Source organism: Mytilus trossulus, chromosome 6, assembly GCF_036588685.1.
Source record: "Mytilus trossulus isolate FHL-02 chromosome 6, PNRI_Mtr1.1.1.hap1, whole genome shotgun sequence".
Taxonomy (NCBI): Eukaryota; Metazoa; Mollusca; class Bivalvia; order Mytilida; family Mytilidae; genus Mytilus; species Mytilus trossulus.
In genome coordinates this window covers 76709982-76722958 of record NC_086378.1, presented here as the reverse complement: position 1 = coordinate 76722958, position 12977 = coordinate 76709982, and positions in this window count along the sequence as shown.

Here is a 12977-nt window from a genome sequence, read left to right as displayed (position 1 = left end):
AATGGAGAGTCATTATTCAAATTGCAAAACCAAAACCTCAAACACATCAAACGAATGGATAACACCTGTCATGTTCCTCAATTGGTACAGTTATTTTCTTACGTAGAGAATGGTGGATTAAACCTGGTTTTGTATTAAGCTAAACCTATCACTTGTATGAAAGTTGCATCAAATTCTATAATATTGACAACGAAGTGTAAACAAAACAAACAGACATAATAGGTTCCAATGTCCAAAAAAAACCGAACGATAGTCAAAATTGTGTTATAATCCCAATCACTATAAAACAAACAAATATGTAACAAAAAAGCACCAAAAGGCATATATATATAAAGCACATTAGCATCAGCGACGAACAGTTTGATGATAACTGAATATTGTCTGACTTAGTACAGGACATTCAAAACAAATGGTGGTTGAACCTGGTTTTATGGATAGCAAAACTTATATGGCAATGTTAAAAAATATCGCTAAAGCGTCCACACTACGGGATTGAATTACAATTATATATAGGACGTGTTTCTTTCGCTTTGTGAATAAACCCATGCTCTTAATCCAATGAAATGTGTTTGCACATGAGTGTATTGAATACAGCAGAATAATGAATTTCATCAAATTGGTATGCATTTATGTTGTTGTTTCTTTAATACATTTCCCATTTCCATTCTCTATTTTATCTAATATATATTTTATTAACTTAAAACACTTACAAACGCTTAACTGATGAACATGTTGTTACTAGTTCATTCATTATATATGGGTGTCATGTGCTGCAAATCGAAATTGACCATGACCTAGATACGATAACCGTTCATGCTGGCTGTTCAAATTTCCTCCCTCTGAAAAATCACATTGCCAGTCGTTTGCTTTTTACCAACTGAAGCACAAAAGGAGGTTGATGGAAGAGTCTACACAATCGCTCTATACTTATACACATCGAACAAATAAATCACCTTAAGTGTCCTAATCAGAATCGAAGAAATTGATGCAAGCTATACTTTATTGTAATTGTAATATGGGAAGGCATTATATTCGTGTTATTTTAGCCCTCACTATCGCTCGGGCCAAAATAATCACGAATATAATGCCTACACATGTTAAAAGTACAATAACGTATAGCTTGCATCAATTATTTCTAAACTCAAACACACTCAAGAACACTCATACAGAAAAACACACAAACAAATGATATAATACTATAATATTTGTCGACAAAAACGGTCGAAAAATACCAGAGGGGCAGTCAAACTCATAGATTGAAAATAAAATGAAAAGACAAACAGACAATTAATGGTACACCAGATACAAAATAGAAAATTAAAGACTAAGCAACACAAACCCAACCAAACAAATTGGGGTGAACATGCAAACCGCAAAACAACAACGCACATCGTCCGTCAATGGCAGAACAACACATTACATAAACAGTGACGCACTTATTTAATAACTAATATGTAACCTTGAACCTTATATAATTAATTAATCAATATCAGGTTATTTATCTTAAACTATAAAATAATTTAACTTTCTTTTATATAATTTGAAAGACATATTTCTGAACAATATAATATATGTTCTTACATATAACGTTGAAAACAACATTGGATATCGTCTTCACGCAGCTCACAAATGAACTATATATGTTGTTTAACCGACCATTTTCTACGTAGTGAATTACCCAACTTCATGAATTGAAGGTTCGGTGCTTTGGAAACAAGCTGCGTTTTTTTGTTCACTTGCCCTATTTTTGATAACATACGTAAAGTGTTACTCAATCATCTTACATCCTTTCATTAGTGTATCGGTAGAGCAAGCTATATCAAAGTTCAATCAAACATACAAGACATAGTACTATAGCTTCTAATGGTAAGGAGTAGAAAAAAATCTTTTTAGCATGAAAAATGAAACATTTGATAAATATAAGTTGTATTCTGCTCATGGCGTTTGAGACGAAGGTATGAGACGACTACAGTTGATTTTCTTACTGGAAGCAATGAATAACTATCTTTTTTCTTTCTTGATTTTAAACAGCAATTAGTTTTGATAAACAGGAAACTTGACACTATGTCAAATTTTTCATATACAGTTATTCTTTCTAGAAGATAGATTTGAAATGAAGTTTATTTTTCCGTCATCAAATGTCTACCTTATCACCATGATTACTGCTTTTGACATTATGAATCGCTGTACTATCTAGTTATTTTATGGTTTGATTGCCAACATCTTATCTTTTTGCTGGTATATGATTACTCTTCCGTGTAAATATAAGATACAACTTGATTGCGCGAGTCCGAATGGGGGGTATCTTATTTACACCAAGATACTATACTAATATTAATGCAGAATGACAATATGATTTTTTTGTGTTATTAAAATTTGCTGTTACAAAATATTAGATATTATTATAAATCAAGGAATGTATCTCCCTCATGCAAAGCTCTGATTCCTTTCACGGATTTGGCTATACTTTTTAGACCTTTTGGGTAATAGCTCTTCGTCTTTTATATCAGCTTTGGATTTCAAATATTTTTGCCACGAGCATCACTGAAGAGACATGTGTTGTCCAAATGCGCATCTGGTGCAAGAAAATTGGTACCGTTAATTTTATTCAATCATTTAAGAGCGGGGTTCTTTTGCCGATTTGATCGTAATAGGTAATGGACAACCATGATAAAATCATACAAGGTATCGTATTTCATTTAAAGATATATTGATGTAAATGGTAGTATATCAATGAATGAATGACAATTTGCATCACATTAACATACATTTTTATTGAACCAGGAAGACTTCATTGTCATTTGAAACTAATCAATCATAATTATTCAATTCTACAACATATTTTTCAGATGTTTCGATTGGAGTAACACTTTGTTATATTAATCCGTTATATTCTACAGTCTGTCGTTGTTGTCGCCAGCTGACAAAAAAATGTTATGTTCGTCAAATAACAAATCAGATGTGGTAGTGTTACTTCCCTCTCTACATGGACTGTTGGAAAACCTAACGTGTGTCTTAAATGTTTCTTTAATCAATGGTGTTAATCTCACACGAAAAGGGTATCCCTGCCTCTATGTTTACCTTATAATGTTGTTGCTTTCGCGGCATCTATTCCGTACTGACTTTAAATTTAAAAAAAACATTTTTTAAGCTTTCTCAGCATTCATTTTCATACCATATTGACATTATAGAATAGAGACATTTTAAGATATATGCATGAGGGTACCTCATTTTCACTATAACACCGCAAGGTTCCGGCAATTAATAAGTACAGATAGATTGGAGGAATCTTGATATGAAAAAAGGTGTTGTGTTTTCCGCTTGTTTATGTGCTCTTATGGACAATTTTTGTGTCTTGATTTCGTTCTGCTATTCTACTAAATTACTTAAAGCTTTAGACTTTTGTTGGTCGACAGTAAGAACTTGGGATAGTTAGTGATATAAACTTTACTGCGTTTTTCAATAGATATTAACTATTGGTTGAGGGCGTGGCTTGTGACTAAAGAATCTTCGAAATTGTTACACTTCGATTTGTTGGTTGATTTTTTGGTTTTATTTTTTTCAAGTACTTTCACCTACTTTGGATTCATCATGGTTACCCGATTAGCATTGATGGAGAATGTTGAAGTATTCGGAGGAAAACACATACACCAAATTCGGTCTGTTCATATCGTGGCATTAGGCCCCTCGTCGTGACCGGGACAATTTATGTGCAATAAAAGCTTAGAAATGACATAAAAGGATATGCATACATACATGGGTCAGGATATCTATCTGTGGAGTTGAGTGTATAGTAGCATAAAGTTTGATTTTTGTCTTTAAATTATTTTGGCTACATTAATAATAGTAACATTCTTACAAAACTAAGAAGTGGTACATTAAAACTTAATGTTGAAGTTGGTCGCTTCTCTGATATGCCAAGAGAAATGCGTCTTTGTGTATGTTGTAATATGCAATGTGTTGAGAACGAATTTCATTTTGTATTGGTATGTCCAGCATATAGGGCAATTAGAATATTGTTTTTGCCACGCTATTATTGTTCATGGCCTACTATTTTTAAACTATCTTGTTTGTTGAAAGCTAATTCTAGATCTCTAACAATTAAGCTCTGTAACTATTTAAAGAGTGCATGGAAAACTAGATCTGATATTATTGGTTAGCTTCATTATGTATGTTATTATTGTATTGTTCTCTGTTACCAGTCTTTTGTCATATTATGTAAATATTTTGTATTGCCATAGCATGTTCATTATGCTTTTGCAAATAAAATTCATTCATTCATATTCATTAGCCTGCATTTGTATTTAAATACCTGACAATGAGTTTAATGTACCAAATTTATAAAACTCTCATTATTTAACTTTTTTTCCGATCGAAAAAGGAATTTGAAAATATTAAACAATTACATTTTTACTTTTTTAATATTCATCTGTTTCAACAAAAATCATCTTGAATTTATTTTAAGGGTCAACTTTCAGTTTATGTAAATTCTTTTGATGTGGTTTATTATTTGATTTTGCCATTTGATAAGGGACTTTTCCGAGTTCAATATTTTTGTGACTTTTAAAATAGAATATATCTTAAAAAAATATCACTATGCGCCAATCAATCATTGTTATGGTTATGAGACACTTGAAACATGGAATGTGTCGAAGAGACAAGAACCCGATCAAAAAGCTGAAAACAGCCAATAAAGTGACTGTTTGTCTTTATTCCTTTATTGCATCTATACTTAATTTGCAAGAGCATAAATCAGAAAAAAAACCATCTGCATGAATTAATGTTTTTAACTTTAAATGACCATGGAAACAGACATAATCAATCCATATATAACCATTTTACACTCCAAAATACATAGCTCAATAACTATGGTTCAATACCAACTGGATATTCATCGGATATATATACTGGCATTATTAAATACATTTCCAGAATGACGTTTTTTCATTACATTACCCTACACTTGTTCTGAACCAGGAAGACTTCTTTGTCATATGAAACTATTTAATTATACAATTCTCAGAGAGAAAGCTATATAGATTGAAGTAATTCTTTGTTATGTCAATCAGTTTTATACTACAGGCTGTCGTTGTTGTTGCTAGCTGGCAACAATAATGTTATGTTCGTCAAATGACAAATTAAGTGTTATTTCCTTGTTGACTAGTAGAAAAATCTAACGCGTTTCTAAAATAGTTTTAAAACCAATGTTGTTATTATCATATGAAAAGGGCTTCATTGCTTCCGTATAAGCCTTGCTTTATTGCATTCTGATATCATACTGACATAAAAGAATTAAGACATTTATCTAATCAATGCCGTGTCTTCTAAGCGCATAAAATTTTCACAATAACACAACACAGTTCCGTCAAAACGCACGAATCAGAGATATATTACAGAAAATAAAAGCTTGTTCAGGGGGACACAAGTTGGCCGTTTTGTTTTGTGTTCTTCTTTTCATTTTATGCAAACGGCTTCTGGAATTCTTGCTTGATAATAAGGAGATAACAAGAGTTGCGAGACCCCCTCACCTGTGCATAATCTTTATGTTATTTATTATATACCAATCAACCAGTCAAGTTAGATTGTTACTACTTGATCTGCTATTCTTCCGGTGCACCTGAGAAAAACCCCAGTTTTTGGTTGGGTTCAGGTCACGGGGCGCCGAATTAAATTCAACTTTTTGTAATCAAAATCTATTTTGTGTACACAAATTTCAATTCTGTCAAATTAAAATCGTGTTTGTCTTACATAACTATGTGATACAGACTTGTTTTTTGAGAACTTAAATTTTTTAATGACAAAATTCATTTTTGTAGACAAAATTTATTTTTTGTAGACACAATTCATTTTTTGCAGACAAAGTTCATTTGTTTAGACAAATTTCATTTTTGTCTTTTGCAAAAGATAGGAAGAAAAAAACAAAGTTATATATATTTAAATTACAAAAACATTTATAACATGCATGATGATAAAAAAAAATGAAAATTAGAACAAAACATATTCGGCCACTACAAAATTTTAATTCTTAAATTAAAAAGAAAACAAATATTATTTTCCAAAGCTCCCCAAAAAATAAAACAAACCATAAAAATGTGTAATAGAATTTCTTTACAAGAACTGTTCTATCTTATTCCTCTTGTATAATGGGATAATACCCACGTAACACTAGGCCCTAGTCATACTACCATCTCTGACAACAATGCAAATTTTGACAATCGTAGTGCGATCGTATAGATCGAAGTAAGGTCGTGGTGAGGTCTCTATAATCGTAATCTGCGTGGAGCAACTTTGAGCATGTTCAAAACAATCGTTGTGCGGTCGGGGCGAAATCAGGTCGTATGAAAAGCGCAGTGAGAGCACAGTAAGGTCGTCGTAAGATCTCAAAGGTCAGTGTACAATTGTAACGAGAGCGTATCGAATACGCGAAGTAGTTGGAGATCTAACAGCGACGTTACTCCACTATTTACTACATAAAGTAAATGCCTTTACCAAGTCAGGAATATGACAGTTGTTATCCATTCGTTTGAGGTCTTGGTTTTGCAATTTTATATGGGACTTTCCGTTTGAATTTTCTTCAGAGTTCAGTATTTTTGTGATTAACGTTTTACTATCACCTTACCATGACCATCAAGTTCTCACCGCGACCCAACTACGTTTCTACTACGACAATGCCGCGTTTACACAACGCTGTTCAAAACCAAAGTACGATTCTAGCGATCTCATGTCGTCCTCATTACGCTCTTCTAACAACCTGAATACGTTCATACTACGACCATTCCGAGTTCTGCTCATTGTCATTGTCACATTACGTATATAAAATCTCTCAATGTTTTTTTGTAACATCAATTTCAATATAACTATGGACATGTAGTGCATCTACAATCTCAGATACAAAATCTTAACGACAAGGCCATGATATTGTAATTGAGTGAGCGATTAAGAATAGACGAAATTTTAAATGGCGTAGGTCCTGTTGGCTTCGTCCTTGTTTATCAACCGTAAGGAGACTATCGTATGATCAGTATAATCAGTTGAACGAGTTACGAATCGAGGATGAACCTTCCATCTATATTTTTCTGAGAATGCCACCAGATATGTTTGAATCAGAGGATCCTATGTCTTTACATCTATCCCTACCACAACACCCAATAGTTTTTGTTGATGTTGGTGGCATGACGGTGTTTTTTTCTAAGAAATCTACTATCTAATAAGAAATATAAGAAATGGAACAGTATTTATATGGAACACGATGCTGACTTCATTGATTACATCGTAGAAGGATCGCGGTATGAACGTGGTATAATCGCAGTATAAGCGTGGAAAACGCGTGGTAAGCTTTAAGATCAGGTTGCAATCAAATATATATCGTGATATGGTCGTAGTGAGAACATAATTAGTGTAGTAAGATCGTGATAATCGTAGTGAGGTCGCTGAATATGCATGACGACAAAAAATGACGTTTTTTCCTACACTCATAAACATTTGATAAATTTGAGTTATTTGTAAAAATAAAATGTACAAAATTTTCCAATATTTATATAACACATACATTACACATAATTTAACAAAAAACAGACCGTGTTTATCTTTTAAAACAAAAACGTTATGTTTTTCTATCGAAAGGAAAAATAAGTCAGCAAATCCGTATTTTGAGGAAATATCTAAAATTTGAACCTCAATTTACTCAAAAGTAGCACATGAAGGTATATTTTTTATTACATATTTGATTTAATAAGGTAAAAATATAGCCTACATGCAAATTTTATCAAAATTTAAATACGGGATCAAACTGTATCGATTCGTATGGCCTTAAGAGAACGCAGTAACATCGTGAATTAAACGAAAATTTACATGTTCATGCCACTCATACCACGACCTTACCACAATCTGAATTATTTTTGATTGCGGTGAGCGACTGAGCGTGTTGTGATCGTAGTCTAGTGTGACAGGGTTTTCATGGAAACAAAATACATTATTTGCCAAAATTCCGAAAATCAGAAATTCCGAAAAATAAAACATTACAAAAAAATGTAATCTTTGACAATGCACAACGGCATCGGTGTAAAACATATGCAGTGGAAAGGTAAAGGGACGCTTCAAATGAAATAAATTTGTTAGCTGGGTACAAACAGGATTGCATGGAATTTTACACCAAGATGTATACACATGGAAAAAAGTATTGCAACACCTTGATTTTTTAAAACTTGAAAAATCAGCCTCTTTTTCGGATGAAATATAATAAAATATGTTTATAATATTATTGAAACATAGTTTATGATTCTATTGGCATTGAAACGAACAAAAAATGTTTCATAAAAAAATTATTTATATAACCACAACTTTAATAACAAAATGAAGTGTTTTTTGTACAAAAAAATCAATTTTACAACTTTTACTGTAGTCAAACTTTACAATGTCAGACATTTCAAAATTAATCTTCAGATGACTGTTCACATCATGGTTGATCGTTATACTCCAAAGAATTAGAATTCAAACGGATAACCGCATCTTAACGTCTTCTAATTCCTGCCATAATTCGACTGATTTGTTGCTAAGGTAGCAGCAACCATTTCTGATGAAGGGCATTGTTTATTTCATGATGTGTTTCAACTTGGGTGTCCTTTCGCGCACTTTCCGCCCAATAGTGTCTCATATATGCTCGATATCATTCAGATCCGGGCTACGATCGAGCCAAGGAAGATGAACCGAATTCCGTTTGAACATTGAATCTTCCTCCACGGTGCTAATTTCCAACTTTGGCGAGCTCTGCACTACATTGGATATGGAAAACTGTGTGTCTGTTCGTTAGCAAAGGTATCCGAAATGGTCTTATCGCAGTAGCGATAAGTTGATCTCGAACAGTTCTTGTTAAAAGGCTCCGGTATGGCCACCACTCTCTCTTTAGGATTGTCTTGTATGCAATTGATTTCCTTCTGACCAACATTCATAATGCTTGATTTTCTCTAGCAAATGGTAAAGGGGGTCTTCATTATCTCGGAAGGTCTTTAACAGCGTTTATTGCCTGATTTTATTCTCAAAACGACTTATATTGGAATGGTGATGACCAACGATAAGTGCAGTTGTTAAAGCGGCAACCATGCTTCTCTTATGCTGATAATCTGCCATCTTGCTGCAGTTAAGAGTTGTCAAGGACCCATTACAAGGTGTCAATCACATAACTTTAAAAACTATGTTATTTAAAGTGTTGAAAACAATGAGGATAAAAACATCTGTTTTGCTGTTTATGGGTACAGCAGCTGCATGTGCAGATAAAAACTTATCGAGTCGATATTTATTGATTTAACTCAGGTGATACTTAGGTACTGGCATGAAAATACGGATTTGTTGTGTTATTAAAATTTGCTGTTACAAAATAGAGGAAATTATTATAAATTAAGGAATGTATCTCCCTCATGCAAAGCTCTGATTCCTTTCATGGATTTGGCTATACTTTTTGGACCTTTTGGATTAAAGCTCTTCATCTTTTATATAAACTTTGGATTTCAAATATTTTGGCCACGAGCATCACTGTAGAGACATGTGTTGTCGAAATGCGCATCTGGTGCAAGAAAATTGGTACCGTTAATTTTGTTAAGTTGATATGTTTAACTTGTTCTATTTTACCAAATTATATCACAAAAAAATAAAGAGTGTTTTTTTTTAATTTTAATTTCAATTTAGTGTTGCAATACTTCTTTCCATGTGTATATAATACTTGTTTAAAGGGGCACTAGCTGTCAAATTCATGGTCACCGATTTGACCCAAATTCTCATATTTGATTAATATCAATGTAAAACATGTATCCAAACTATCAAAAGTCTAAAGTAAACAGTTTACAGAGCATAGGGTAGATATGTGTGTATTTTAGTCCAGACGCCATCTAATTAACTATCGATTTGACCTCAGGTGACCATTTAAGCGATGTAAACATAAATAAAGATAGGAATAGATTAAAACCAACACATGCAATTGGATTTATTTAAGTCTGTTTGATTTATTTCAAAGATTAAAAATAGATGTTTCTCAGTGTTTTTAACCGTATGAGAATGATTTTATGTGCATCGAATTAGTAATCAAATAATTTACCGAAGTTTGACTTTCATTGTTGACATTCTTTTTCTTTAAATAACCAGTACACGTACAATGCATGCGTTGTCAATCTCTAGCTAGGGGTTAAATTGAAGTTCACATGTATAGAGATTTAAAGAGGTCGACTCATTCACTTGCAAGTGAATTACTAATTATCAATGTTTCTTAGCGTAATTTGACAAATTGAACCTTTGTGACTGCAAAAAGCGAGTTGTTATATCACTATTTCACTTTTTTTTATTGATTGAACAGAAAAAAAAATCTAACTTTAGATTTTTATATATCTTGTAGCTAGTGCCCCTTTAATCCACTATTTTTTACATTAGAAATTGTCTATACCAAGTCAAGAATATGACAGTTGTTATCCATTCGTTTGGCTTGTTTGAGCTTTGGAATTTGACATTTGATTAGAGATAATTCGTTTAGAATTTTCCTAGGAGTTCGGTATTATTGTTATTTTACTTTTTCTGTGCTGCTATTGTATTTATATTGGTCAAAAAGGCTACCATCGATTAAATGTAATGTATTTTGAATAGTTTAACCAACATATTTCAATTTATCCTATAGGCAAATATTTGAATAACCTTTAAGTTACATAAACACCATTTAAATGATACACGATTATCAAATAAATCGAATATCATGGCATAGTTTTAAGGTATCATTCGTATGTAAATATATTTAAATGTTATGTATTAGGCCGTGTTCACACCAAACGCCGTGTAGAGTAAACATGTTTACAATTAGTTTAGTGTAGTGTACACTGGTTTCACATTACATTTGTTCACATCTATACATCTTGTTTAGCTACCTGTACATAAGATTTGTTCTCACTTGTAAACTATATGTCATTTAAATGTTCATTACGTAGAACTGAATTTAAAATTTTTGAAATTTTTTTCTAGCGGTAAGGGAACAACCAATTGACTTCAAAGGGGGGGGGGATGGGGATGGAAATATTCCGATCCCCAATTTGATAAAAAAAAAAGTCATACAGATGATAAAAAAAATTATTCTGAATCAAGAGTTTCCCCATACATTATAGTGTTATATATTGGGAAAAAAAGTATTTGATCACCAGCATCGAAAAAAAAGGAATAAAAACGTACGCGCGAAAAAAAATCTGACTCAGATAAAAAAAATAACCCGCCCCCTTTTTTTAAGTTAAGTGGTTGCTACTTTATGAAAGCCATCTTTATAATTTGCAGTAGTTTGAATATACTAGAGATGTCTCGATAATGCATTAGAAAACGTTAGCTGCAATAGCGTGCTTACAGCCGAAAAAAAAGGATTGAGATATTAGGGATCACTACATTTTTATCTTCTCTGTTCGTTTCAAATGGTATTTCTTCTCAAAGGAGTATTTGGTAAAGGATAAGGTAATGTTTTTTTTATTTATTTTACGTGCAAAACAAAATTCATAGCTCACCATCCCCACCCCCTTGCCTTTATGTTTTATACTCAACTATAATAGCCCCCCCCCCCCCCCCCCCCCCGAAAATCAATTGGTTGCTGCCTTATGGGTTTGTCAATGATGCTGCTTTGAGTCCTGATTAGGGGTTAATAAAGTACGTTAATTTTTTTTAAGAAAAAAAAATCTGTAAAATTTAGACAACTAATAATTATCAAAAATATCAATTTTACTCAAAAAAAGTTTCCTCCTTAAATATATACACGATAAAACTAATGTCCCAGATGCCTAGTTTTGTGTACACTTAACCTACACAAGGCCTACATTGACTATCGACTGTGTGTAGGTAAACATGATTTAAACTACATGTAAACATTGAGTTTTATCAATGGGAACGCAATTGTGTTTAGTTTACGTGTGAGTTACACTAACACAACACCGAATTTAGGTCAATGTGAACACGGCCTTAGACACATTATTGAAAGTATGTTAGTTTGTCTGACGTCACGTGTTCTGAGGTAATACTATTGATTTGTGGATGTTTTATTCACGATTTACGATGTGCACTTAAATAACGCAGTGTAAAACATGTAACTTTGTTGGTTTTTAAAAATAATTTTTGGTTTTGATATATTATGAAACAAGGTTTTTCCCAGAAAAACTACTTTAACAAATGTTTTCAACAAAAAAAAACGAGAAAGAGAGATAGATCAGAAATTAAGTATGTTTTGTTTAAGTTACAACTACTTGATGGTTATAAAGTACCGGTACAACAGGTTAGTGAAAGGTAGCCATTAGAACTACTATATTAATTTCTCTAACTCTATGGAAATTTATCCCTTTCCGAACCCATTGTATAAAAAAATTTAATCAACGTGTGGTTGCTGGTGATCTCAAAAGATCATTGGATGATTTTGAGGGTCATGACCTTTTTAGCTAACTGAATGAATCAAAATACGATAACAGGTGTTAATGAAATTGACGGTGACATCCCATTAGTCCGACAACCATTATTCCGACAGCCCATTACTCCGACAGCCCACTATTCCGACAGCCCATTACTCCGACAGCCTATTATTCCGACAACCCATTACTCCGACAGCCCATTATTCCGACAATGCGTTTTTCTTATGGTATGGGTAATTTTTTTTCTAAAAAGACCAACTCCCTCCTCTATGGTATGTGTGGTTGTCCGTCTTGATTAGAAATATTCTTTCCATGCGGGATATTTGTCTCAGTATATTGAGTTGATACACATGCTTATAGCAACTGCTCAGTCCTTATCCTCGTCCAATATTCGTTTTACGTGTCAATGTACTTTATCTATCTTTATATTTCGTTGTTTGTATGTCCGATATCAGTCTGTGCTGTTCCATTTCGCTAATTTTTGCATCTGTGGCTTGATCTATCTCTTTTTAAATTAGAAGATGTGGTATGATTGCCAATGACACAACTATCCACAAGAGACCAACATGA